The sequence below is a fragment of the Pelodiscus sinensis genome, chromosome 4 (assembly GCF_049634645.1).
Source record: "Pelodiscus sinensis isolate JC-2024 chromosome 4, ASM4963464v1, whole genome shotgun sequence".
Classification (NCBI taxonomy): domain Eukaryota; kingdom Metazoa; phylum Chordata; order Testudines; family Trionychidae; genus Pelodiscus; species Pelodiscus sinensis.
This window is the reverse complement of record NC_134714.1, coordinates 17,878,900-17,904,478: the sequence shown is the minus strand read 5'-3', so window position 1 is coordinate 17,904,478 and position 25,579 is coordinate 17,878,900. Positions and strand designations below refer to the sequence as shown.

The 25,579-nt window shown below is 43.3% G+C and overlaps 1 long non-coding RNA gene across 1 annotated transcript; it reads left to right on the top strand.

The window, feature by feature from the left end:
- The first annotated feature begins 201 nt into the window (after positions 1 to 201).
- On the top strand, positions 202 to 20,814 carry LOC112547372 (uncharacterized). Its single transcript, XR_003091112.2, has 3 exons — positions 202 to 389; positions 2,227 to 2,390; positions 20,228 to 20,814. It is a non-coding gene; the product is annotated as an uncharacterized LOC112547372 (long non-coding RNA).
- Positions 20,815 to 25,579: the final 4,765 nt, after the last annotated feature.

Below are 25,579 nucleotides of genomic sequence, written 5' to 3'. Positions count from 1 at the left end.
CCCTGAGCAGCCTCCTCTGTTTCCATCTGCTCTCAGCAACTGCATCCCAGGTTTCTGGCTGGGGCATTCGTCTGTCGGGCCTGAAGCTGCTCTGCCCCTGCCATTATGCAGGGCTCACGCTAAAGTCCGCAGACATGGCTGCTAAGCCTCTCCTCTTCCTGGGTAGGTTTAGCATTTACAGGTTCCTTTGTCTCTGTCTCCCAAGTGCAGCAATACTGAGGGGAAGCTTTCCAGGGCTACGTCACCACCTGGATGACACCTAACCCAGGTGAGTCACCAGCACCCCTGAATGCCAAGAAATCAAAGTAACCAACCAAAAGCTGTGAAGAAAGACAGCCAGGAACAAGTCGACCTGCATCGGGATCTTTTAACCAAGCAGGAAACTATAGGTAAATATTGCCCTCACTAATACCCAGGAAACACCAGGGAGTGCAGAGATTGCACATGGCTAACTGAAGGCACTTGTATGGCTTACTGGGATATTAGAAGACATTTAGGGGTAAATGAGTGCTGACCTCCTGCTGTCCAAGCGGAGAGCTGGAATGTGGAGGATCCCATACACAAAAGTACCAGCCTTCCACAACATAACTGCACTGGTGCATTTCCTGGTGAATAAAAGCACGCTGCTTTACCTGCTTCCCTGCTGTCATGAGGTATTCAGGAGTCTCTCTACCTGGCGCAGGAGAATCACAGTGAGAGCCATAAGCCTGAACACCAAACCACAGCTGGTAGATGTAATTGTAAGTCCCTCTGACCTATGTTTCCCTCTAAATCAGGGATGGGGAACCTTGTGTGGGTCAGAGGCCACTGACCCACAGAAAAATCAGGCAGAAAGGCACTCCCCACATTCCCCTTGCACCCCAGAGCCTAGGTGGGCCCAGGCTAGTAGATTTTGTGTGCTCCAGCCCTGCTGAGGGAGAGGGGGCTGGAGTGCCACCGTGGGCTTCCCAATGCTGGGGGGAGAGGGAGCCCTGAGCTTCAGAGGCCGGATGCAGGCATCTGGCCCCTGGGCTTTGGGTTACCTACCTAAGGTAGGTTCCCTACCCCTGCTCTAAATAGCTAAGGCTCTAGATAAAACCTCACTTAGGGTTGCCAGATGGTTTCAACAAAAATACTGGACACACTTGACATTACATCACAATCTACATTACATCTTATTTAGAAAATACTGGACATTTATATTTTCTCCTTTATATTTTCCCAATTTTTTTCCCAAACAAAAAGTTCAAATACTGGACTGTCCGGTTCAAAACCGGACACCTGGCAACCCTAACCCCACTTCAAACACAGTAGAGTATGTGTATTAACCAAGGACACTGATGGTAAAAACTTGGCCCAATTGAAGTGAATGGAAGTTTAGCTATTGACTTCAATGGAGGCAGGATTTCACTTCCCCACATTCATTCCTATTCTATTCCAAATAATAGAGAGAGAAAGTTTCTGTATTACAATCATAAACGTCAGTGGCTTCCTCAATTTAAAGCCCATAGAGGCTATATCTAAACTACATTCCTCTTTCAAAAGACGGATGTAAATTAGGCAGATCAAAAGTGCAAATTAAGCAGGGATTTAAATATCCTGTGATTCATTTGCATAATTGCCTCATAATGTTCTTTCGAAAAAGAGTATTTTGAAAGTGAAATCGCCATCTAGACGCGGTTCTTTAAAAAAAAAACCCTTTTTTGAAAGATCCGGTACTACTCATTTTTTGAGCAATACAGGATCTTTCAAAAAAGGAGGGTTTTTTTAATCGAAAGAACCATGTCTAGATGACGGTTTCACTTTCAAACTACTCTTTTTCGAAAGAACGCTGTGATGCAATTATGCAAATGAAGTGTGGGATATTTAAATCTCTACTTCATTTGCACTTTTGATCTGCCTAATTTACATCCCTCTTTCGAAAGAGGGATGTAGTTTAGACATGCCCAGAGATTTATAAACTTTTGACCAAATCCATTATTAGTAAAGAGATTGTATTTAGATCTGCATTCTTTTTACTACAGTAAAATATGAACATAGAAAGTATTTTAGTTTTTAATTTTGTGAATGAATTTGGTTTTCTTCATGTGACTTTGCTGTTCCTGTCCTCTCCTTCTCTTGTTCCTGGTTTAATTATTTCATGGCTTATTGGCCCCTAATAGTCTGTAGATCTTTCACAGATTGTAAAAGAACAATTACCAGACACTAGTGGTAACTGTATTGTAATTTGTTTTCTTCTTTTTGTAGGGAAATATATATTCAAATGGTCAACGCCTTTGCTGATGTAAATAACTTACATGGAATTACACCTATTGATGCCAGTATACAATTTGGCCCGAATGTACCAAAAAAGAAAAAAAAAAGAGAGAGCGAGAAAGGAGGGAAAACAAATCCTCTGAGAAATTCTGAGGGTGAGGTCTCAGGGTTGAGAATTCTCCTGTTTTGTGTGTGTGTGTCTGTTAATTTAACTCATAGAGAGAGTCAGTCTATATTAGTCTGTCCATTCCCAGTTTTGCTGGTTTTGATAGTCTAAAACCCCCAATCTTTTTTTTTTTTTTTTTTTGCATTCTGATGAGTGTTGATGGGAGATTTCAGATTGGAATGGCTTGATCCAAACCTTCCCAATGATTCTAGTTTGGATTGGAACCAAAAGTAGATGGGGTATATTTTCAGGTTTAGGTACCACCCTCTAAATGATACAGCAAAAGCCATTTTCACAACTTTTTGGGCTAGGATTGCTAAAATAGTACAATAACAGATGCTGTTGGGTGACTGCTTTCATTTTTTGGATTAAAATCTCACATAAACTGCTTTCCACAGAGTCCCCAGAAGGGATCCTTGCAACATCTAATCCAGGGGTGGGGAACCTCATGTGGCCCCTGGCTTGCCTGGATCCAGCCCTGAGGGCCCAGGGCCCACCCCAGCATTGGGGAGCCCGCACTGGCACTCTAGCCCTCCCTCCTCCCGCACACAAAATCTACCAGGCTGCCCCCTGCCCCCGAGGTTCCAGCGTGTGAGGGAATGTGAGGAGTGTCTTTTTCATTCTCAGTCGGGGGCCACATCAGCGGCCCTCGACCTAAAAAAGGTTCCCCTCCTCCCCCAATCTAATCCAACCTCCTGTCTCTGACAGGGCTTAGCACAAGGCCTGCAGGCTAGACACGGTTCACCAGGGTTAGCTGCATCATGCCTAAGGGCTGTTTCTTGCCTATCCTGCCTTAGCATCTCACCCCGTGATTCCCACACTGAGCCCAATAATTTGCGTTTGACTAAAGCATTTCATCCAGAAAGGCAGCCTGCCTTGACTGAGATTTCACAAGACGGAGACTCCACTACTGCCTTTGGTAACTTGTTCCAGTGATTAGTCACCCTCACTGTTAAAAATCAGTGTCTAATTTGAATTTGAATTTATCTGGTTTCCACTTCCAGCCATTGGTTCTTGTTCTTCCTTTCTCCTATAGACTGAAGAGCTCTTTGTATCCAGTATTTTCTCCCTGTGAGAAATTATAACTAAGTCACCTCTTCACTCTTTTTTTTTATGAATAGATTGAACTCTTTACTGTTCCACAATAAGGGACTTTCTCCACCCCAGGAATCATTTTTGCATTCTCTCCAATTTTAACATCCTTTTAAAAAATGTGACCACTCAAATTCCATGCAGTATTCTAGAATGGGTCCCATCAATGCCACGTAGAGAGGATACATTCACTTCCTTATTCCTCCAGCTATACATTCAACGATTCTGTTTGCCCTTTTGGTCACAGAATCACACTGGGTGCTCAAGTCCAATTGCTTATTCACTATCACCACAGAAGTGTCTGTTTCCACGATACATGCCTCTGTTCAGTTGATATGTGTTATCCTCACAAAATTCTCTGTTAACTCCCACACTCTAGGAGCACACGCCTTTACCCAGTTTCTAGGGCTCAAGGTGTAACCTGTTAATTTAAATCCCCACCCTTCCCCAATTTCTAGAGCTCAGGGCGTAACTTCCTGTAGGTTTGTAGGACTTTTTACCAGTGAAAGAGCCTTCCACAGTAATGTCCTTACACTCTATTTATTAACAATTACCAAGCAAGCAGAATATACATGCTCAGCCTACAATGCCATGTACACCATTCCTAATCAAGTAGATGAACTTCCCTTGTTGGACAGGCAAGGTCAGTCTCAACTGGATTCTGGTTGCTGCACATCATGGTCATGCAGAGGATTCTTAGCAGCTCTGATCTTAGGCTGTGTCATGGAGGTGAGTTCTTCTTCCAGGTCTTTCCTTCTTATTCCTCCGTTCCTTCCTTTCATCTCCCACTGGTCTCCTTCTTGGACCCCAGTGTATATAGAGAAACCTGAGTCCTGCTTAGCTATACCATAACCAATCATTTTACTAAAACGTTACTAACCAGTCCTAATATACTATAACAAAATTCCCTAATCAGTTATATTCCACCATCTTAACTCATTTACACCTAGCAAAATTAATTATAAAGCAGACAGAAACAATTAAAATCAGACTGAGATCATACAGACAGCAACAGGGAAGTGGGGACCAAAATTGGTCATCTGAAGAAATGGGCTGTGCCCACGAAAGCTCATGTTACCTGTTTTGTTAGTCTAGAAAGTGCTACCCAGAATATTTGTTGGTTTTTAAGTTTTTCCTATTAAGAAGTAGTGTCTTGCCGGACAAAATGCTATCAAACTAACTTTTCTTTAACCATCCTGAGATCGGTTTCTTTAGCTAGTGATAGTGGGTGCCATTAGGACAGGGTCTCCTTTTTAACAGCCTGATGTTACACTATTTTAATGTGATTTAGATGTAGGGTTGCTAGGTGTCCAGTATTGACCCAGATAGTCCGGTATTTTCGCCTCCTGTCCAGTAAAAAAAATCAGAAAATACCGGACACCTGAAATGTCCGGTATTTTCTGATTTTTTCCTTGCCAGGAGGTGAAAATACTGGACACCTGGCAACCCTACACACATTCAACAACTGAGCCCAGCCCCTGGGCCCCCCGGATCTCCCACCGGGCCCCCTCACCCCCCACTTACCTGGTTCCACAGGGGAGCAATCTTGTGACTGGAGCAGAAAAACAAGATGGCTGCCGGCAAAAACCTCTTCTTAAAGGGGCCATGCTGGGGTTTTTTATTTTTATTTTGCTTAATAACTGCTGTCAGCTAATGGCTGCTGCTCTTTCAGTCTGGCTGCAGATAAAGGCCTTAGGCTGTAGGCCTTTCAGTATGGCTATAGGCCTTCCAATATGGCTACAGAAAAAGGCATTACCCTTACATATGGTCATCAGTCTTTGTTCTTAGATGCCTTGCATTTGGGTGTATTCAAATGCATTTGGTTAGAACAGGCCCATTTTAACCAAACTCTGTCCTCAATATTACCTACCATTCTGTCATTTTTTGTATCATCTTCAAATTTTATCAGCAGGGATTTTATATTTACTTTCTGATCATTGAAAAAAGTAAATAGCATCAAGTCTGGAATGGATCCTTGTAGTACTCTACTAGCAACATCCCCCTTTGATGATGGTTCCCATTGACAACTACTTTTTGAAGTCTGTCAGTTAGCCAACTCCTTAATCCATTGAATGTGTGCTATATGTTGTATGATGCTAATTTTCATGAGAATGTCACATAGTAATAAGTCAAATGCCCACATCTACAAAGTTACATTTATAACCTCATAACAATTAAATCAGATTTGTTTGACAGTATCTACATTTTAATAAAACCATGTTCAATGGCATGAATTATAGTCCCATCCTTTTATATTTTATTAATGGAATCCTGTATCAACTTTACCATCGTTTTGCCTGCTATTGGTGTCAGACTAAGTGGCCAATAACTATCTATGTCAACGCACCAACTCTTTCTGAATATTGGCACAATACTTTTCCAGTCCTCTGGAATTTTTCTGGTATTCCTAGGTTTATTAAACATTAACATCTGTGAGCTACAGATCTCCTTAGCCAACTCTTTAAGGACTATTGGGCATAAATTATCCAGGCCCATGATTTAAATGTGCATTCCTAGTAGATGCTGTTTAACAGACTTCTTAGTTACTAATGGATTGGAAAGTACTTCCATCATTTGATACAAGTACAAATCTGCTTGTATCTTAGTCTGCTTCTTCCCTAACACAGAACAAAGACATTTATTGCATACTTTTATATTTTGTCCATCATTCACATTTTTACCATCTCCATCTAGTAATGCTTCTGTGATGCTAGTGTTCTTGAAACAAATCCCAGCTCAAGTGTAATCTTGTTCCCAATGCCAGCTTATTTTCCTCTCTCTGCATAAAATACTTGAGACCTAATTAGGGCCTGATCTTCCAAGACAGCAGCAATGTGAAATTCCCAGTGAAATCACAAAGGACATGCAGTATTGGACTCTGCTCCTAATGAGATTTTTGGCATCTTTGTTATTCAACATAAAAAATGACTTACATAATGAACTGGGCAAGTGGTTACTACCTCACATGATCCTCCTGAAATTGTTAAAAAGTAGCTTACAGAGGATGCATACCCTTTTTTTTTCTTAGAAAAAAAAAACAGCACTGAAAACTCCCAAAGGTTTTTATAAGGGAATGTCTTTATTTATATCTGTATAAATCCATGCATTCCAAGCACCCATGACATTAGACAGAAATTCAACCAAATTAATGCCTGATTGAATGCCTAAACTATGTGACTCCAAAGGGCACCATAATTTTAATGGAAAACTTTTATGGACATGATACAAGACCATAAAAGTGCACAAGTAGGTAATGGCTTGATAAACTTAAATCAGAGATAATCTAATCTAATGAGCAAATCACACAGCCCTGATGTTGCAAATGGACCCCTGAGGGTGCAAATTTCTACACCCAAGGATTGGACTGTTGTATCTGGACCTTCTTAAGCTCTTTTTTTTTTATCACTGTAAGCTCTCTGACTATCATTTAAGTGTATATTTGTTTACATCTATGGCAGATATTGCTGCTTGGTTATTGATAATGTCTCTTGAAAGTGAGAACAGGCGTTTGCCTGGCACTTTTGTTACTGGCATTGCAAGGTAACAGCCCTGATATGTTTGACCACCATTCCAGAGGACATGTTTCCAGGATGATGATGTTCATTAAAAATAATGTGTTAATTCAATTTGTGATCAGACTCCTTAGGGGAGAACTGTAGAGGGTTGCAACCCACAGAAATTTCATTTATGGACAAAATGGGAAAAATTTACGGACAGACAAATTTTTTTACGGACATAATTTTTATACTATATTAAGATGACATAAATGGCCAAAAGTGAAAACTAATCATTGGCATTCATACATCCCAAGAACAATCTGCTATTTAAATCACTTTCATTTAGTTAGTCATGGTCCTGGAAGTTTTCCATTGATCTAAATAAACAACTGAAATGTCAAATTTTCGCTGCTCCACAGTAAAATGGCTGAAGCAGCACAGAAGAAATTTAATTGCTATAGAATAATTGCTGTTTTTTGAAATTATATTGCACTTTTACGAAATTTACGGACACCTAAATTTTTTTACAGACTTTAGACATGTCCAATTTCGGCTAACTTTTTACGCGCTGTCCGTAAATTTACTGATGGTTGACAACCCTGGAACTGTATGTCTTTGGGGAGCAACATGATGTTTGATCTACTGTAAGAAGGAAATAGTGACTAGAATAGTAAAAGCAAGAGCGAGTTTGAAGGAAATGGATAAAATCTGGAAAAGTAAAGCAATTAGCTTAGGAATGAAGCTGAGTGTCTTGAAAACATGTGTATTTAGCAGCATGTTGTACTGATGTGAGACATGAGTGATAATGAAAGATTCGAAGAGAAGGATATTGGCGTTCGAGAGGAGTTGTTATAGAAAGATCCTGAGAATAGGAAGGATGCATAAGGTCACCGATGAGGAATTCTATAAGAAGATACAGCCAAAAAAAAACCTACTGCAGAAGGTAATACAACGGAAGTTACAGCTATTTGGGCATATCTGCAGAATGAACGACGAGCGAAAAGTTAAGACCTTGGTATTCGGCATAATGGATGGTCCGAATAGGAGAGGCAAACCCCACAGAGAATGGGTAGATGACATAGTAGATTGGTGGGGAGCTAGTCTACAGAAACTAAGCCACTCCGCACTGGACAGGGAAAGATGGAAGGAAATAGTGAGAGAGGCATCGAACACCAACAGGCATTGAGCCCATGGTTGTTGTTGATGATGATATGTCTTTGCTCTGTTTTACCTGCACTCTGCCGTATATTTCATGTTATAGCAGTGTTGGGTGATTATCCTGCTAGCACATAGTTTGTTTTAAGAACACTTTCACTGCAGCGCTGACAAAATGCAAAGTACCCATGTGAGATTTCTAAAGATAGCTATAGCACATGCCGCGAAGTTTAAGAATCTGAAGTGCCTTCCAAAATGTGAAGGACAAGACACGGGGCATGCTTTCAGAAGCCTTAAAAAAGCAACACTGATGCAGAAACTACAGAACCTGAACAACAAAAAAGGAAAATCAACCTGCTGACTCAGATGATGAAAATGAAAATGCATCAGTCCATGCTGCTTTGGACCATTATTGAGCAGAACCCATCATTAGCATCGATGCATAATGCCAAGAGGACTCAACTGAGATTGGAGCTAGAGCACCGTACACACACAGCCATAGGCACGAACACACTTCTAGCTAGGGGTTACTTGACCCCCCTTCTCCTGCTCCACCTCTGCCCACCCCTGCTCCACACCTGCCCTGCTGTCATTCTACCCTTTCTTCCAAGTCCCCTTCCCCACCTCCTCACCTGAGCATGCCTCATCCCTGCTCCTCTTCTTCCCTCCTGGGTCTTCCTGAATGTTCTGAATCAGCTGTTTGTGGCACTCCAGAAGATCTAGGAGGACAAGGGAGGAGTTGGCCAGAGAGGCCACCAGTGGATAGGAGGAGCTAGGGGAAAGGAAGACAAATGGGGGAGCTTGGTGTTGGGTGGGTGCTCAGCACGCACTAATTTTTCTCTATGGATGCTCCAGCCCAAGAGCACCCACAAAGTAGGCACCTATGCACAGAGCATGAGACAGTCCCTGCCTCCAAGCGCTTACTACCTAAACACCCAAAACAGACAAAGGATGGGGGAGGAAACAGAGATGAAGTGACATGCTCTGTCAGAGATAATAAATGCTTTCTCTTCTGAGTCCTAATCTAGTGACCTAACCACTAGACAATGTTGCTTCTCAGTCTTATGTGGTTATGTCTGTAGCGTTACAGTGAAAGGGATCTCTTCTTTCATTCTGCATTTTCTTTCATACTTATTTTCTCATCATTCCAGTTATTGAAATAACACCATTTTACAGAACTGTATTATATCAATGTCATGCTGTAAAGTACTTTCCTTTGGACTTCGTAATCATCTTCTACTGATAGTTTGTAAGCGCGGCTCCTGAGACTTTAATAACAGGAAAAAAGGGGGAAATGTAGATTACTGGGAACATGCCCTGAATGAGGAGACACTGAAAGGCAGAGACGAAAAGGCAGAATGCAATATGATTGAACACATCCGTACCTGCTGTTACCCCAAAAATATTCTCACTGGAGACCACCTAGGGTTACACTAGTATAGGCTTATTTCTACTAGATAAAACTACAGAGGAGAAAGCAGCCACCAAAGGTTTAAGCTAAAGAAGATAGAACTTTCTCTCTCTCTCTCTCTCTCTCTCACACACACAGACAATCAAGCAAGCACACACCCCTCCATTCATTCACTCATTCACACTCATTCATTCCTGCCCTCAGGCAAATCACACACTTACACAGACATGGGTTGCAGAAGGAACCAAGGCATGTGGATCCTGGAGGGTCTGTCTGCTCATCATGGCTGGGGAAGCTGGTCAGGAGGAAAGACATTGGAGAAGAGCTTCTCAGGATCAGTGGAAGGAAAAAAGAGAGAGTCTCACATGTGCTCCTTCTCTTTATAGGCTACGTCTAGACTGGCATGAATTTCCGAAAATGCTTTTAACGGAAAAGTTTTTCGTTAAAAGCATTTTCGGAAAAGCACGTCTAGATTGGCAGGATGCTTTTCCGCAAAAGCACTTTTTGCGGAAAAGCGTCTGTGGCCAATCTAGACGCGGTTTTCCGCAAAAAAGCCCCGATCGCCATTTTCGCGATCGGGACTTTTTTGTGGAAAACACTACTGTTCTGTTTACACTGGCCCTTTTGGGCAAAAGTCTTTCGGAAAAAGACTTTTGCCCAAACGGGAGCAGCATAGTATTTCTGGAAAAGCACTGGTGATCTTATATGAGATCTTCAGTGCTTTTCCGGAAATTCAAGCGGCCAGTGTAGACAGCTGGCAAGTTTTTCCGCAAAATCAGAAGATTTTGCGGGAAAACTTGCCAGTCTAGACACAGCCATATAGTGTCTGAATAGCCCCTGTGACTCATTCACCTCATCATCAGGGAGCATGCCCAGACTTCCCTTTATCCAGCAAGGAGCATGCCCAGACTGTGACGACTCATTGAAATGTGCTCCATTGTTCCAAGTCTTCTTCAAACACACTCACATTCTCTCTCCATTCACTCAGGGGAGAATGCAGCTTAGAGAAAGTTACAAGCAAGGTGGCTTCATGTTACAAAGATTACAAAGTTGCAGTTTACAGTAAGTTTGAGAGTTACACAGATTGCAAAGATTGACAAGGATCACAATAAGTTGCAGTTTAAAACCTTAGACCTTACAATTTGGTGTAGCTTTAGAAAATCCCTGTATATATATCTAGTGAGCTCAGGCGGAGGCTTTTTTTATGCAAAACCTGCCAGCTCATAGTGTCTGGGCCAAAAGAACTAAGGAAATCTCTGGACTGCCTGTATGAAAGGCAGGATCTAAAACAGCTAGAGCCCAATAAGCTTAATGGAACAGATAATGGGATGGCTCAAGTCACTGCATCCACATTTAGCCCATTCTCTGTCTCAGCATTTGCTCACTGGGTAGACACGCCCATCTCTAATCTGTTTAAGGGAAGCTCCTTTTCTTCCCTGCATACATTACTACTTTTCTCCCCTACTCCTACGTCTTCGAACACCTCGTCCGCCAGGGGTATTATCTGCCAGGGAATGTACATTAACAGGTATGTCAGTGAAACTCAAAGACTGTGGACACTGCTGGGAAATAAGAAGTTGTGATTAAAACCATCCAGCACTCCTCTGCCTATGGGTGAACAGGGATGGTTTCAAGCTGCCAGAGCAGACAGTGAAACCCCTGTGACTGGCTGGCTAATGCATTATGCCCTTTGGCAACTGTTAGATTCTCCAGGAGCCGAGCCAGACAGTGAACTTCTCACACACCCTCTGGCTAGTGGGATGTACCAGAGCGCTCCCTGCTAGAAGGCAGTTCAGATTTACATGGAGCCTGACATTAACCGCCACATCCTCCACCTTTCCTTCCACTCCCAATCAGCCACAGTGGAGTCTGAAAGAAGCCACAGTTTTATTTAGGGGGAAAAAACATTCAAAACGTAATGCATCTTAATGGAGCTTATCAAAGAGCTGAGAAACATCTTAGATTTTACTTGCTACACCCGATTCAATGAGGGATGTCTTTCTCTCATTTACTGCACCCTCTGCAAATCACATCCCAGCTACATGGAGTCACTTTGCCTCGTACAGTGAGGCTAGGAAAGATGCTAATGCAAGTGTCATCTTGATCTGCTGAGGGCTGAGCTAGGATGCCACTGAGATAAAAACCGCTACAGCTGCTCTACTCTAAGATTCTCACCCTTGGGACTCTTTCATTGACTTTGAAGGGAGTTGGATCAGGGAAATGTGCAGTGAAGTCTACAGCCTATGAGTATGCTATTCAGAGTGGTATTTTTACGGGTGCACATGATGAGGTGCACAAGGGCTCTGTGATGAGGCTGTGACAAGATGATCTAATGTAGCATGTAGGAACTCAACCACTGCTCATGAAACAAGATTAACTCAAACTATCCTGAGGCTTTCAAAATAATGCATGTAAACGAAATGCAGCTCCCGCACGCACTGTGCTCAGATCACTCTTCTATCAAACTCCTCCTGATGGCTGTCCTTTCCCTTTGATGCTTCTAACCCCTCCCGTCGCCCTCAAGGAACACAAACATTTCTCTAAGGGCTGGTTTTAAAATGTACGGCGAGTGCAATTATCCAGTATTCTCTTCACCCCGTATACGCTGGCTGGCTTGTCCTGACAATAATGACCTTTTCATGTATATTTATAGCTATCTTCCTTCCCTCTGGGTAATTATAACAGGACACCATCAAATCATTGTACAACAGAGGAAGAGCAGTACTAAAGGATGATGTAGTTCAGGGGTTCTCAAGCTTCATTGCACCGTGACCCCCTCTTCTGAGAACAAAGATTACTACAAGACCAAAACCAAAGTCTGACACCACCGTCCTCGGTGGGGAGCTCAAAGCTGAAGCTGCAGGCAGGGAGCCTGTAACCTTAGCCCCACCAGCCAGAGCTGAAGGAGCTTGGGCTTTGACCTCAGATCCCAGCAAATCTAAGCCAGCCCTGGAGAGCCCATTAAAATAGGCTCATAACCAATGTGTCCTCTAATCTTTTTCCATCCATGTGTGGAATAAATGTTATGTGCACCGAGGCATGTGCAAATGTGCATCATCAGTAAAAACAAAACCGATCTGTGGGCACTCTGCTAATCAGCTGGGAGGCATTTCAATCTCTCCTGAGTGGCTGCACAAGGGCCCAGCTTGCTGGGAACACTAGTTGCAACCCACTTCGGAGTCCTGACCCAAAGTTTGAAAACCACTAATGGAACTGATTTTAACTTCCACAGTGCAGAAAATGGGTGTCAGTGAACCTGAAAACTCAAATCACTCCCTGTAAACTGCCAAACAATATCTTAATCTTGCTGCCAGGTCTTAATTTCTATGGATACCATTGACAGATCCTTACATTTATATATGAACTATGATTCCTTTTATATAGATATTAAATATTTCATGGAAGTTTTTCCGTTTACAGGCATCATGATAGTGTAACAGGATGCAATAAACAAAAAAATCAAATACACAGTTCCAAGCAAGAGTGCTTAGACATGGAGATTTCCATTAATAGAAATATTACCATCTGGACCCAGTCAGACTGGCAACTTGTGACTACTGAGATCAGAGTTATGTAGCATTTATGGAAATACCTGTCTCTACTATAAACTTAACCCCACTTCACCTCCCCATCTGCCTGTTTATTGACAGGAACTGGACAGAAACATTCACAATTTCAACAAAACTTTTGAATTTGGATTAAAAAACCAAAATGAAATGTTGGTGAATGTTTTCATAAATATTACAGTCTTTCCCCCTTTTTTAACCCACTGTATTATTCACTTATCAGACATTGTCTAATTCTTGGGGTATCAGCTCTTAAAGGACAGGGACTCTTTGCATTAATAACAAGAGTAACGTGAATTTACCCTCATCTTAAACTGAGATTTATAACGGAATCATACTCTTTAGAAATTTTAGATAAGTTGATCTAATTTTTCCATCCATGTGTGGGATAAATTTTGTTATGTGCACTGAGGCATGTATGCATGTGCACCACCAATAGAAATGCATTCTGCTAGCTGTGGGCACTCTACTAATCAGCTGGGTGATATTGAATCTCTCCTGCATGGCCACCTAAACACTCAGGTTACAGAGGGCTTTTTATCGCAAAAACCTCTTCCACAAAAAGGATCGGAAGAGGATATGCAAATGAGAGTGTGAGATATGCAAATGCATGCTCCATTTGCATATCTTCTGCCAAAAAAAACCATGCAGTATAAATCTAGCCAAAGAAAGCTCATAAAGATGTTCACCTTCTTTATCAATGAAAAAGGGATGTGCACACTGTGGGTATGTCTACACTACATGGCTCCATCGACAGAGCCATGTAGATTTGTTTACTGGGCATAGGAAAATGAAGCGGTGATTTAAATAATTGCCGCTTCATTTAAATTTAAATGGCTACTGCACTGAGCTGAGCAGCTGTTTGTCAGCTCAGCGCGCTAATCTGGATGCTCCGTGGTTGACATCAAAGGCATTTGTCGACCTTCCCGGTAAACCTCATCCCACAAGGCATACCGTGAGTCATCCTGTGAGTGCATCTACACTGCAGCGTAGCTTGAAACAAGAATATGCAAATTGAGGTATGCAAATTGCATATTTTATTTTGATCTTATTTCGAAATAACTCGCTATTCCGAAATGTCCCTTATGTCTCATGGAATGAAGTTTACAGGGATGTCGGAATAGTGAGCCTGAAATAATGGGCTTGCTTTTAAGACACAGGATAGCTATTTTGGGATACTTGGTATCCCAAAATAGCGTTGCAGTGTAGACGTAGCCTGATTGTTCTCCCCCCGATAACAATTATTTACACTGGGGTTGATAGTAAACAAAAGTGTTTTTATTAAGCACAAACAGTAGAATTTGAAGCAAAATGCAGGACAATGTAGCACTTTAAAGACTAACAAGATGGTTTATTAGATGATGAGCTTTCGTGGGCCAGACCCACTTCCTCAGATCAAAAAGTGGGTCTGGCCCACGAAAGCTCATCATCTAATAAACCATCTTGTTAGTCTTTAAAGTGCTACATTGTCCTGCATTTTGCTTCAGCTACCCCAGACTAACACGGCTACATTTCTATCAGTAGAATTTGAGTGGTTGCAAATGAAAACCAATAGATCAAAGTTACTAAAAATGAAAAGAAAATGCATAGCTAGTTCTAATACACTAAAAAGCTTATTGCAAATGTACCGTAAAACCTGTTCTTATTTCAGGCAGGCCTTCAAATAAAAAATTATCTTTTTCTCTGACTTGTACCCCAGCTCTCTTCTTGGGTGTATCATGCCAGCCAAAGACAAAAGGACAGATAGCTTCCCATTGCTTAAATAGACTTTTTCCCCTAGGCGGGAATCTTTTGTTCTGCATCCTTCCTTTTTCCCCTCTCACTCCTTCCATGGAAAATTACCTGTTCAAACAGGTATCCCACAGGATAGCTATTTTGGGATACTTGGTATCCCAAAATAGCGTTGCAGTGTAGACGTAGCCTGATTGTTCTCCCCCAATAACAATTATTTACACTGGGGTTGATAGTAAACAAAAGTGTTTTTATTAAGCACAAACAGTAGAATTTTAGTGGTTGCAAATGAAAACCAATAGATCAAAGTTACTAAAAATGAAAAGAAAATGCATAGCTGGCATGGTCACATGTCTTCCCAGAACTAACCACTGCTTGGACTTCAAGGACAAACAAAGAAGTTCTCAAGTGGTTAAGTTGACTGCCCAATTGTTAAAGCTTCATAGCACCATTGATGGCTCTCATTTGCACTTTTAAAACCATAAACAGTCTCATACTTCATATTTCTAACTTTACATACAAGAATGACACATGCACCAAAACACAATATACGGAAGTAGCAGATTGTAACATTAACATTGATAGGTTACATGAGATATTTTGTCCAAAGCATCTTTGAGTTATGCATATTTATATTCATAAGCCAACTCCATAAACTTTAAAGAGTGGAGGAGGGGGGCACTTGGCAAGCACCAAGCATGAGAAACCTACAAACAAAACAGGGAACTCATCAGAAGAAAAAACAATAATTCAGGCTGCTGACTGCCTGTCTTTTCCATCATCCCATGCAGGAAACTGCAAAATCCTGCTGCTTGCCTTATGAAACCAATCAACTCTCCATGAAGAATTATTTCTTTAAACATAAAAATGAAATCAATCCGGGTTACAATAAATGGCTGCTATTTAAGAAACCACATAATATAACCAAATATCCTTGACCTAATCTCACCAGGCAGCATGGTATCTTCATTGCTGCACTTACTAATTACAGCTGCCCAACACCAATAATGAAAACACACCTTTCAAATTCTTTTCCGGCAAAGATTTATACTGCACAAACCCTGGGTGAAACAGGACCACCCCCACTCTCACATTGATATTTGTTGTTTTAATGAGGTTATAAATGGCTTAAATTAAAAACAGCCTTATGATTTAGACTACATCATAGAAAGAAAATGACTATGCTTACTCTTTCATGGCATATCTGGAAGAATGAATTCAGCAAAGAATGGCATGTGCTTCCTTACAAAACCTGCAAATGCAAATTAGATATTTTAGGGAATTTCATAGTACTGCCATTAAGTGCCAGGCTGGTATAATAGGAATATAAAGTCACTATAAAAATACACTATATTGTAAAGTAAAAAGAGATAGGTCCAGATCCTCAGGAGCTATACAATGATGCAGCTCCATAGGCCAATACAGACCTGCTGAAGATCTGCTCCTATCATGGAGTTTTAAAATGTTAACATTGCGGAAATCATCCATTAACTCCTCTCCCCCTCAAAGGGTGCGTCTACACAGTGCCCTTAACTTGAAATAAGCTATGTAATTTGAGCTATGCAAATTGTGAGGCTTATTTCAAGTTAATTTCGAAATAGCTTATTTTGAAATTTGGCGCTCTCTACACAGCACCAAATTTCTAAATAGAGAGCTATTCTGAAACATCCCTTAATCCTAGTGGAAGGGGTTTTACAGGGACATTGGAATAGCGTGTCTGTTCTTTCAAAAGCTATTTTGAAATAACGGGCGCACTGCCAAAACGCTATTTTGGGAGACTGCAAGTATCCCGAAATAGCACCGCTGTCTAGATGCACCCCCAAAAAATTATAGTCTGATAGACAGGATGGTATTCAATAGGGATTTAGGGGTTGCGATGCTAACATCACAACACCTATTTTTTATGTGCCGAGAAAAATCTCAGGAACAACAATGCAATCAACAAGGCTAAGGTAGGTGTTGCACAGGGTAGCTTGCCCCATGGATGGGAGAACACAGGATCAACCCTGATTACTGGATGATCCCCAACTAAGAATCAGGGGATTCTTGTACATAAGGAGCTAGGTTTGATGCTGGGGAGAGCTTTCCCACTGGGAAAGAGCTGGAAGAGAGAGAAAGAGCAAACATGTGCACGAGCTAGCTCACTCGCTCTTGCAGCAGTACAGAAAAGGTCAGAGCACTAAAAAAAAACAGCTTAGAAGAAAAAAGTAAGTAAGTACATTTCTTCAAGCAGGGAGGCCTGAGAGAGGCCCCAACAGGCATAGAGGCTGGAATTGGGGGTGTTTGCTGTATCCCAAGGCTTGAAGTGGTTTCCATCACATTCAGGGTTTACAGTTTGGCTCACTGGCTCTCAGTACTTCTCCCCTCTCCCCACCCCCCACACAAATTGTTCCATAACCCCTGGCTATGGGTTAAAAGAGCTGTCCTAGCTGGGCAATACAGGGTGCTGGGTCAGAACTCTGAGTAGAGGGTGGGACTTGGGTTCCCTTATCGACCACAAGGAGGCGATGCACACATCCTCTACAACAGTGTTGAGTCCCCCAAGGGGCAGCCGGCCGAACTGAGGAAAAGCCCCAGAAAGGGTGGAAGGACTTTTGTTTCCATTTAAAGGCAAGTTTTGACTCCTAGATTAGATGGAGAAGGTGGACTAAAAACCATGGCTCCAGTGGAAGGCTGAGTTATCAGGGAGAGAAACCACCAAAGCAATGGAGGGACTGTCAATGGGGGGCACTAGCTAGGTGCTGCTAGGCCACAAACACCCACAGCAGCTGCCTAGCTGTGTACCCATTCACAAGCACCCTTAGGTGAATAGGGAGCGAGAGGAGGTCCACACAAGCCAGCATGCTAGGTGGCTCCCTGCCTAAACTAGCTAATGGGAGATGCTGACTGTAGGAGCGTGAATGCCTCACTCTACATAGCCCAGGAGTAGGCCCATTGTCAGAGTGCCACCACCCACCTTAACTCTTAGCTCAGTGATTAGAGCAGTCAGGCTCCCTGAATCTCTCCTGTTGTCCTCTTGATACATGAGGGGTTGGAGCAGGTAAAACTGGAGCCACGGTCTCCCCCTCCCTGGTAGGTGATCCTAACTACTGGGCTACAGAGCCATTCCTCTTCCTTCCCTTGCCCACATTCACAGAACAGTCATTGAGCAGAGAGAAAGAGGGTGACCCACACCAGAATCTCCCACTGCTCTGGCAGAGTGGGGGAGGGGGGACGACTGACTCAAAGTCTCCTCCTCCCAGCTCTGGGCCAAATGCTGTAAGGTGGGCTCCTGTTCTGGAGGCTGGGCTCTGGGCATGCCTACCAGCTCAGGCAGTTGAATGTGTCTTCCCTCACGCTGTGGATTGCTCTGGGGCGTAGGCAGGAGACAGACCTCCAGAAACTTAGAGGGAGACAGCAATGGGGGTGGCCAGAGACAGAAATGCAAGTGCTCAGGGTGGTTTTACCCTGACAAGCTTAGGTGCTGAATGGGTTTAGGCACCTAGGGTATGTCTACACTAGCCCCCTAGCTCGAACTAGGGAGGCTAATGAGGGCGACTGAAATTGCAAATGCAGTGCGGGATTTAAATATCCTGCACTTCATTAGCATGTTCCCAGCTGGTCGCCATTTTGGAAATTGACTAGCCCAGAATAACTGCCCAAGTCTACACGCGGCAGTGAAACGGGAGTTTGAAGTAAAGCCCTGACTTGAATTAGCTGTTATTCCTCTTGGAATGAGGTTTACCAGCTAATTCGAATTAAGGGCTTTACTTCAAACTCCCATTTCACTGCCGCGTGTAGACGCGGGCAGTTATTCCGGGCTAGTCAATTTCCAAAATGGCGACTGCCCGGGAACATGCTAATGAAGCACGGGATATTTAAATCCCGTGCTTCATTTGCAATTTCAATCACCCTCATTAGCCTCCCTAGTTTGAACTAGGGGGATAGTGTAGATGTACCCCTACTGAGCTCAGTGGGGACCAAAACTGCGACTTAGGTGCCTAAATACCTTTGTGGATCCCACCTTTAGGTCTCAATGATGCAAATGCTTGTGCTAGTGAGTAACTCTATGGCCCTGAGTAGTCCTTTTTTTGTTCAATTGAATGACTAATGTGCTGTAAGTGTGTGCAGGACTGGAGCCTCTTGCTAGCTGTTAAACAGGCTGGGATATAACGTTGGCACACAACACAGTTGGAATATACTCTGGGGCTGGAAAGAATATTTAGAGTGAAGGGAGGACCTAATTCTCCCTGCCACTGCTGTAAATCAGGAGCCAGCAATGCCTTCACACCCCTGTAAAGCTGGAGTAAGTGAAAGAACCAGGCCCATAAACTGTAATTCAAATGCAAGCCAACTACCAATAAGCTGTATTAACCATTCAAAGGGGCAGAGGTCAGACTTTCAAAAGTGGCTAGTGCTTGGGGAGGGGAGAGAGAAACTGAGACTCCTCTAAAGGGCTCTGTTTTGCAGATGGCAGATGCTTGGCATTTTTTGAACTCCAGGTCCTTCTAAGGCATCTGAACTTGGACACCTCAAAAAACAAGCAACATCCCCAATTCTGTTTGGCAAAGCCGTTGATAGAAAATAACCCCCACGAAAAGAGGGGAGGGGGACATGGACAAAGAAATCAATCTAGAGGAAAGAGGACAGACATCTTCAATTTGAAGCTCACAAAGAAAGTTATAAAATACTGTGTTGATGGCATTTGATTCCAGTTAAGACATCAAGTTTTTGCTACTAGAGAGGCACTCTATTGATGGAGTTGTGGGGAACAAGTTGGATGTGGTGGTTGTGGCTGGGAATTAGACAATTTGGAGAGGAAATTAAATAGATTAATCTTATAACAAAATGCCTAGCTTCCCAGAGATTCCCTGTCCGGCTTACTTAATGCTCCAGTAAAGGGTCTAATTGTTAAACAGAACAAATTCACTTACTGTTAACAGTAAGACTTTATATTGCTTATTATTTGAAAAATGTAACTTCTGTCAAAATGGGGTATAGTATAATATGGACTGTTCGTATTATAATAGAAAAGCTTTACACCGCATACAGACACAAGAGAAGTGCCCCAAAGAGATAATTTGGTCATTCTTTTTACTGTACCCAGAGGAGGAGAGCTCTTCAACCAGCAAGCCAAAATCTTTAGCCAGGATCTTTGAGTATTAACTTGGTCCTAAATAAGTAAGGTGTGATGTGAGATTGTTAATGTTTTATTGTAACCTTGCCTTACTAAAAAGTTTAAAAAGCAATTGAGCTGTAATTTTGGCAGCGGCCTTATGAAAACCACGGTGTAGGGCTCAACTGTGCATTCCCTGCTAGAAGATAATGAGTGTTCTGAATATATGAAGAATGCCAGATCAGACTTCTTCTAATGTCATCTTCTAAATGTCCACAGATTCTTTCTTCTGCCTCTGGCAGGAAGTCTGGGAATCCTGGCCTGAAAAGTGAGAGAGCTCCCAGCAACACGTGATTCAGGACACTATGCAGAAGCAGCCAGTACCAGGACTCTGAAGAAGTGGCCCTCCTACAATTAAGAAAGCCTTGTTTTCTGAGATGGAATTGTCTGTGTCCACTGGGTAGCAGAATGCAATGGTGTGGAAATTCACTTTAGAACACTTGACCTGTTGGGAGCCTTTACTAATGCTTCTGAAAGTAAGTTACTTAAAAGTGAATGAAAGAATCTGGGGGATTGGTGAATGGCAAATATTTATATAGCACCTCTCTTGTAAAGGTCTCAGAGTGCTCAGCAAATTTACAAACTTCCTGGCTGTGTCTAGACTGGCAAGTTTTTCCACAAAATCACCTGATTTTGCGGAAAAACTTGCCAGCTGTCTACACTGGCCACTTGAATTTTCGGAAAAGCACTGACGAGCTCCTGTAAAATCATCAGTGCTTTTCCGGAAATACTATGCTGCTCCCGTTCGGGCAAAAGTCTTTTTCCGAAAGACTTTTGCGCAAAAGGGCCAGTGTAGACAGCATAGTACTGTTTTCCGCAAAAAAGCCCTGATCACGAAAATGGCGATCGGGGCTTTTTTGCGGAAAACCGCGTCTAGATTGGCCACAGACGCTTTTCCGCAAAAAGTGCTTTTGCAGAAAAGCATCCTGCCAATCTAGACGCGCTTTTCCGAAAATGCTTTTAACGGAAAACTTTTCCGTTAAAAACATTTTCGGAAAATCATGCCAGTGTAGACATAGCCCCTCTGTACACAAAGCTTGCTTCAGCCATCCTGTTATGGAGTAGATATGGCAGCCTTGAAACAGCGCACTGTAACATCTTTTACTTGTAACAACATGAAGAGTTTGTGGCTCCTTAAAGACTAAGGGTATGTCTACACTACAAAGTTAGTTCGAACTAACGGACGTTAGTTCGAACTAACTTTCATAGGCGCTACACTAGCGCTCCGTTAGTTCAAATTTAATTCGAACTAACGGAGCGCTTAGTTCAAACTAGGTAATCCTCATTCCACGAGGATTAAGCCTAGTTCGAACTTACTAGTTCGAATTAAGGGCTGTGTCGCCACTTAATTTGAACTAGCGGGAGGCTAGCCCGCCCCAGCTTTCCCTGGTGGCCACTCTGGCCAACACCAGGGAAACTCTACTGCCCCCCTCCCGGCCCCGGACCCCTTTAAGGGGCACGGGCTGGCTATGGTGCCCGTGCCAGGTGCAAGCCTGCCAGCACCCAGCCAGCAGACCCTGCACCTGGCACGGATTGAGCCAGCCACCCGATGCCCCCCAGCCCTCCCCCTCTTCCCAGGACCAGGCTGGCGGCTCCTGGGAGCTTGCCCGAGACAGCAAGAGGCGGGCACCTGCCTGGCCTAGTGCAGACATCGTGGACCTCGTCCACGACCTCCGCACTAGGCACAGGAAAGTGGCCGTCTAGGGCAGGAGAGCTGCTAGCCTGGCCACCCAGGAGCAGGTGTGCAAGAAAATCAAGGTGGTCCACTGAGACCCCCGACCCTGAGCCCTGAGCTTACAATGGCCGTACTGGGTCAGACCAAAGGTCCATCTAGCCCAGTAGCCTGTCTGCCGACAGCGGCCAACCCTAGGGACCCTGGAGGGGATGGACCGAAGACAGTGACCAAGCCATTTGTCTCGTGCTATCCCTCTCCAGCCTTCCACAAACCTTGGGCAGGGACACCACTCCTACCCCCTGGCTAATAGCACTCCATGGACCCAACCTCCATGACTAGATCTCACATCCCTTTAAACTCTGTTCTAGTTCTAGCCTTCACAGCCTCCTGCAGCAAGGAGTTCCACAGGTTGACTCTTTGCTTTGTGAAGAACAACTTTCTGTTACTAGTTTGAAGCCTGCTACCCATTCCTTTCCTTTGGTGTCCTCTAGTCCTTCTTTATGGGAACTAATGAAGAACTTTTCTGTATGCACCCTCTCCACCCAACTCCTGCTTTTAGAGACCTCTATCCTGTCCCCCCTCCATCTCCTCTTTTCTAAGCTGAAAAGTCCCAGTCTCTTTAGCCTCTCTTCATATGGGACCTGTTCCCAACCCCTCATGATTGTGGTTGCCCTCCCCTCTCCCAGCCTCTCTCTTCCCCTCTCCCACCTCCTTTTCCTAGTCTCCCCCAGTTTTGTTCAATAAAGACAGATTCCATTTTTTAACACAATTGTCCTTTATTTTGTACATCAAGAAGAGGGGCTAGGGAAGGGTAAGTGGAAGGAGGTGAGGGAGGAATGGGGTACGAGCCCCCGATGGGGAGGACTGGGCTGGCTCTGCGGTCTTCTGGGGGTGGAAGCTCTCCTGCAGCCCTCCAATTGCTCCCTCTCCCCAGATGGCAGCCTGCGGCAAGTGCAGCCGGTCTGATGGCCGAGTGCTGTGATGTGCCCAGTGTGGGTAGTCCGGGCAATGCAAGCGGGGCACCCCTGAGAACTGTCTGTCCGGGGTGGGGGTCGGGACCCTTTAAGCACAGCCCTCGGCTAGCCTGAGACAGCATCTCCACGCTCTAAGTCCTCCTCTGATGCCCTGCCGGCACTGCTTCCGGCCATCCTTAAGCCTGGTTCAGGGTCCACTTAATGTGGACATGCTAGTTCGAATTAGCAAAACGCTAATTCGAACTAGTTTTTTAGTCTGGATCCGTTAGTTTGAATTAGCTTAGTTCGAATTAACTAATTCGAACTAAGTTAGTTCGAATTAACGTTGTAGTGTAGACGTACCCTAACAGATTTATTTGGCCATACACTTTTGTGGGTAAAACCCACTTCATAAGATGCATTAATCAGAAGGGGGTTTTACTCATGAAAACTTATGCCCAAATAAATGTTAGGCTATGTCTAGACTGCAGGCTTCTTTAGAAAGAAGCTTTTCTGGAAGATCTTCCAAAAAAAACTTCTTCCGAAAGAGAGCATCCACACTGCCAAAGCACATCGAAAAAGCGGTTTGCTTTTTCGAAAGATAGCATCCATTCAGTGTGGACGCTATCTCACATTTCTGCTGTGAATACTATGGATGGATTGGCCACCAGGGCACCTGTGTTCTTTCCTCTTCTTTTGAAAGAACTCCTTCTTCCCTATCCACACACGCCTTTTTCCGAAAGAGCTCTTTCAGAAAAAGGTTTCTTCCTCACAGAAGGAGGTTTACCAAAATCAGAAAAACCTCTCTGTTCTTTCCATTTTTTTCGAAATAACACGATTACAGTGTGGATGAAAGTAACTTTTTTGGGAAAAACTCTGTAGTGTAGACATAGCCTTAGTCTTTAAGGTGCCACAGGACTCTGCGTTGTTTTTGCAGATACAGACTAACACAGCTACCCCTCTGAGATTTATTTGCTATCTACTTTATTGATGAGTTACCTAACAGATTGCCAACCCGGGGTTGCTGTGGCCTTATCATTGTCTCAGAGAACAATTTTTTGAAAGAGGGATCTGAGATAGCTATACTCAAACCCATTATGACGTTCTACATTGTATGCAGGACTTCAGCTAGATCAGTGTAAATTAGAGCAGCCTTTGGGAGATCTAACTTAAATGTGCCTGCCAGCAATAACACTGAGGAGCTGTTTGGTAGCCAAAAACAGCAGGACTACAGCAGTGCCAGAACTTTCAAACCAATATAAACATTTGCTAGAAGTATTCCTCAGGGGCTGTATCCACTAACATTTTGCTCCCACTCTATCACTGGAGCAGCATAAAGGGGCTATAATGCAATGTATAATTAGGCCCTGTATGTCTGTCTGAACTTTATTAAGATAGAAGCAAGGATCCAAGGAATAAGGACTTGGGTAACTTCTATATTTTGTACAATATTGACCACACTGATGGTACTCACTGGTGGATTGGTGTGCTCACACTCAAAATAATAACATCAATATAAAGGCACTAACCCTATAGAACAGTGGTGGGCAATCTGCAGCCCACATGCTGTATGCAGCCCTTCTGGGCTTTATGTATGGCCTGTGGGAGATTTTGTCGACTGTTGCCCATGTGCAGGGTTGCCAGATTCTGCTGGTATCCATCCACATAATTTTACTCCTACTGGTATTACTAAAATGACATGCACATAAAGCAAGGGCATGGGAAGTGAGGTACATGCTGATTCACACATTGATTGTGAGAGCTGTGTGTTCCCTCAGCACCGAATTAAAGTGCTGCTATATTTTAATTGGCACACCCTACACATTCTAGGAATGCTAGTACAGTTACTACACTACATTTTCTTGGTTACTACAATCTTGCAGCCCACTGAGATGAAGGAGACTAGCCCACTCACTAGCCTAGGTTGTCCATTGCTGCTATAGAGTGACAAAAACCTTTTTATAGATATAAACTAACAAAGATTTGCCTAGATGGCAGGTTCGTGTAGCTAAATAAATTGTACCACTGTGGTCCTATAGGGTGATTAGGCTAATACAGAAACTTTTCAAGTGTCATTCAACAAAAAGTGATAACACTTAAGAGTTAAACTCTGCAATACTGAAATCAACCATAATGCACAACAACCAAAGAGTAAACTAAATAATGTAGTAAAGTCTATTTTCATTTATAATGGCCTTGTAATAAATTATACCAACACTCCAAAAATGCATAAGCAGATATAAAGGGCCAAAGAAAATAGCCCTAAAAGTAGAGAGTTCTCTACCCTGTCCACCTACAAAGAATCTACTGCCAGCTAACCTGCTAGACTACATAGATGTATTTTGCACGAGGCCTGAAAGGTCACAAAAGGCAAGGGTTTGCCATTGAGAATTAGGGATGTGGCAGTGTAAACGGTACAAGCGGTTAACTGATGAGCCTGAGTAAACACTTTTAAACATCCCTGATGAGATGAGAATGTCCTGCTGCTTTTTTAAAAATGTACTTTGATCCCCATTAGCCACACACTGACCCCTGTTAACCACACCCCTGACTCCCATTGGCCACACCCCCTGACTCCCATTGGCCACATCTCTGGAGGTAACACTCTGGGGGCAAGATGAGCACATAACCAGAAGTAAAAGGTGTCATGTGACCCCCTTCTAAGGACTTTTCCCACCACCCTCCTATCAACAGGGATTAATTTGGCCCTCACCAAACCCCTCTCATGCAACTATCCTGCAGTTGCATTAACCCAATGTGTGTGACATTAACTTGGGGGCGGAGAGGCTGGGGGAAGTGTTCCCTCAGAGTTCCCTCCCATGAGCAGAATGAATTTTTTGTTGTACACCAGTACTGAGTTCATATGGCTTGTTTGGATGTGCCACTGTGGCACCCAAGTTATTCATAAATATCTCATCAACCTCTACCTTTTCCCTCTGCTGC